This window comes from Polyodon spathula, chromosome 18, assembly GCF_017654505.1.
Source record: "Polyodon spathula isolate WHYD16114869_AA chromosome 18, ASM1765450v1, whole genome shotgun sequence".
Classification (NCBI taxonomy): Eukaryota; Metazoa; Chordata; class Actinopteri; order Acipenseriformes; family Polyodontidae; genus Polyodon; species Polyodon spathula.
In genome coordinates this window covers 6,089,375-6,093,878 of record NC_054551.1, presented here as the reverse complement: position 1 = coordinate 6,093,878, position 4,504 = coordinate 6,089,375, and positions in this window count along the sequence as shown.

The following is a 4,504-nucleotide window of genomic DNA, read 5'->3' as shown; positions in this document are numbered from 1 at the left end:
CACAAACTAAGACTTTCTTTAACGCTATGCGGAGATATAGCCACACCCAAAACAATACTTAGGGGGTTTTCATCTTTTCTATATAGGTATGGTTTATGTTCATATCCAGCGGGGTTACAGTGGGGCAGACCAACTCCTGGCTGCTTTTATAGGAGGTTCCCGCAGTTTAGAAAAGTACATTATAATTACTGTGAAAATGCAACTTTACAAACGTAAATCATGCATCTTTGATCTGCCCATTTTTAGCACCGTGATTAATTTGTTAGAGTGGGTAAATGTATTCCTACAGCTTGTAATTCATATCAAGTGTGATTTTTATTTAAATGGTCTAATTTGCACATTTAAATTATCTTAATGCAATAAGCTCAAGGTTACAGCGCGCCCACTGAAGCGATACAACACAAGTTAATACGTGCCGTGTGTGAAAATGTACAATGACTTCTGTTATTGTTAATAATATAATAAATGGAATACAGTTTGAACTTGTGACAGATTTATTAAATAGGACTGTTACCTTCAGGTATAACTTGATCTTTTAAATAAATCAATCCATCCTTTAATATCGATTTCATTTCTTCCTATTCACAGTGCAAAAATAACAAGGGCATTCATTTTTACAAGTACGGGTACTTCAGGAAACAAAAAAAAAAAAAAAAAAAAAACGTTAACCGTATCAAGAACCTTCTCGGCGTTGCGTTTGGAAAAAATAATTCAGGCTAAGGGATACGTTGAATTGTTAGGTAAACAAAACAAAACTTGCGGTTTTATTTCATCTTTAGAACTTAAACGTCTTTTTTTTTAGATAATGCCAAAACCACGTAACAGACCACTCGCGCTTAATGCAAAAGCGTGTTTTTCAGAACTTTCGATATGATGCATATTATTATACTGATTTTTGCGTTTCAGGAATTGGCTCTAGCGGATCACCACACAAAAATAAACTAAAAACAACTATTCAATAGAAAATAGATGAATCGGTATGATCGTGTATACCACATTTGTCCTCGAGATGGTGCTGTGTATACAGTACTGTATGCAGATATTCCTAAACACCCAAATACATACGCTACCTATAGCCACAGTGTGTGTGTGTGTGTGTGTGTGTGTGTGTGTGTGTGTGTGTGTACTGCTTCTTCGCAATTAATTTGTCTGTTGACTGCAGAAATTATGCAAACTCAAGGGACTTGCTTGTACCCAGGTGTTGCGTTTCATTATTTCGTATGTGGAGAGCTGTGCGCGCCTTGGTCACCTGTTGGAGATGCAATGAGAGAATTTTCTGCAACGTAACAAAGTTTTCCCCTGCTCTTCTTTACTGTTTTTGTGAATTGAGTTAATGTATACACTGACCTAATCAGGACAATGGGGTATTAGAATAGGGGGTGGGGGGTAGATTGTATTGTTTTCCATTCAAATTTTAACAAAGGGGGCGGAAAAGGAAATTCACACTTAGAGCTGTGAATTATAGCAACACTTTACAAAGTTAACTTAACCTGTTTTTGCACCATATAGTCACCCATAAGCAAAAGCCTAAGTTATCATGTAGTGTGTTATAGATGTTAGCAAAGTGAAATGCACGGCATGACTTTTAACGCGTTTGTTTGTAAGAGGATAACACACCGGTCCAGCAGTCATCCTATATGAAAAATAAACAACTGCAGATTAATTGTTTAAAAAGTTCAGTGGCGGGGTGTGACGCCATACGATTTCCTTTTTGTATGCGCACTTTGGGTTTTGATAAAACGCTTGACTTATATACATTCCATACTTTTCTCTGTATGTTCTGTTCATATTGTGCATTTGCAGTGTTTTCAGATTTTTAATATGCTTCAGTACACTTTGCTAACATTCCTTTGCTGTACCGCAAGAAACAGTGAAGCCTACTCACTTAGTTGAGTTCATTGGTGTGGTGCGGTAGTTGTGAAAAGATAAGTACACAGACCAACAAGCAGACTGGGCCTCTCAGTGGCAATTTCTTGGATGTCTCTATGTCTCCAATACCTCTAACAAGACCTGTGAATAATGGTTCATATAGAAGCAAAATACCGTTTTGCCATGTGAGTTGTTCATTTGATAAATAGCACAGGACCCCTCCCCCCACTACACACACACACACACACACACACACACACACACAGACACACACACCACCACCACCACCACCATCTTAAGAATCTGTCTGTTTAAATGAGGCGTTAAGAAGCTGTTTCATGGTCTCTTATGGAAACTATCCATTAACATCAGTAAATTCACATTGTGTACAATGATATGATTATACCATTATAAGGAACACTATTATAATTGCTACTCAGGGATGCGTGCCTCATTGCTTTGGTATTTTTCTTTATTGTGACTTTAGCCGCCCAGAGGATCCAGGTTGGTGGCTCCAGGTCCCACTTGCACCCCTGCCACACTTTCACAAGCTCTCATTTAGAGGTGGGACTTTTGGAATTTCATTATGCCTTCCTGTGGCACAATGATCCCCAACAATGCTATTCATAAGGGCAACATATTCAGCAGCAGCCGCTGCATCCACATTCACATTAGAATCTAGATAAAGACAGACAGCAGCGATTACCCAGTACAATAAGCAGATGTTTTGCAGCCTGTTTAGATGAATGAAATACAATAATTCTGAAATAGACACACTATACCAGTGTGCTGTCATTAATGATATTCTACATCATTTGAACTTGTTGGCTGAATCCAGATTCTCTAAGTAGAGATCTAAGCTGTAATGATCTCCCTGTTATTTTTTAAGATTGGCTTGCCTAATTCAATAAGGTCATGTGCCATTCCAGAAAGAGGAAAGCAGTGGCCAGGCAGAAATCATTCTACTGGCTCAGTGAATTTCTCTAAAAGCTATAATTAGTAGGACACTGGATTAAAAAAATAATATGTGAGCAAGGAAGAAATCAGGAAGAAGATATTGCAAGCTTCATACAAGGGAAAGGTAAAAAAAAAAAAAAAAACTAGAAATAAAATGCTAGTTCAATCTTTCCCATAGTTTTTATCTTTAAGTAACAGAGCAACAGCAGCACAGTCCCCTGGCAGGATATGTTAGAGTGTGGGTTGTGATGATTACTTTCCATTGATCCCAGAAGACTGGTACAGCTCAAAGAAGATTCCCCCAGCTAGCTCCAACGAGCCTTGCGCATTCGTTGCAGTGTTAACCAAGTTTTACACTCTGTATACACTTCCTGACTTGTAAACACTGATCTGAGCAGGTCAAGGGCATGAGAATTAGGAAAGCAGATCGTATCGTTTCCATTCAAATGTGTAGGTGTGACATTTTAACAAAAGGGCATGTTGTGAAGGGAATTCACACTTAAGTGCACAGGAATGACTTTAACATAATAGCAAGACCGGTCCTTGTTGAAAATTGGGTTTCCTTTTTTTTTTTTTTTTTTTTTTGCACAGAATATAGTTCCCCAATTATGTCGTGTGTTGCTAAAGACACCAATACACAATAGAGGGTACATCTCTTGAATCGTTACTTTTTAAAATGATAACTCGCTGGCAGCCATCTTTTAGGAGAAATACATTCCTTTCTGGCTGTGGCTTCATTCATTGACCCTTCATGTCGTGCAGTGCAGTTGAAAGCTTTGGAGGCATTGCAAAGTAGTTCTTCTTCCAGTCAAATTGATGTTGAAACAAAAAAACTATCATCCATATAAAACATTTAGATATAGTTCATTCTATACTCATTTTCACAGTTACAGAGTGAATCACTTGGCTAATGGTACTCCAGGCTGCCAGAATGAGAAATGTAGATTGACCTGTTTGGCTCTCTGCTGCCTACAACGTCAGTTTTTATACACAGGAAAATTAACCATTTAGTGCATATACTAGAGCTCTGAAAGACTCTGTAATGGAAAAGCTAAAAGCTGGGTTTAACGGAAATAAGTATATTAAAAAGCAAATGTCTGACAAGACAAGTATTAATTTATTCAACCTGTTTTTAAATGTATTAACATTGTTATTATTATTTATTTCTAAGCAGCCCCCCTTAGCCCTAGGGCGGCTTATAGTTGTTAAATATCACAATACAAGTGTCACATTACAAAAAAAACACACTGCAAAGTATCACATTATAGATAAGAGCACTTATAAAGTACAGTAAAATCAGTGGGGGGTGGGGGGAGGGGATCAATTTCAAATGAGCAAAATAAGGAAGGCAGTAAATAATTACATTTAAGAACGAGTTTGACTAAGAGCAGTTAAACATATAGTTATAGTTAAACATCATCTGTCGAATAACATGTTTGGTCAGGAAAACGTTCAGCAAAAATAGCACAGGCTACTGAGCAGCAGTAGCTCAATCCAGTGTTTATTAGGAGGTTATAAAACAGCCTTGTGTGGCACTGCAGTGGGGCTTGCATTGTAGTGTGGGACAAAAACAGTTAACTTGTATCATTCTCAGGAAACGTTTTCTGAACCAGGCTTTACTGCATTTATTCTCATCCCTCCCCCATTGCCCATTGCCCACTCCTCGAACTGAGCTCTC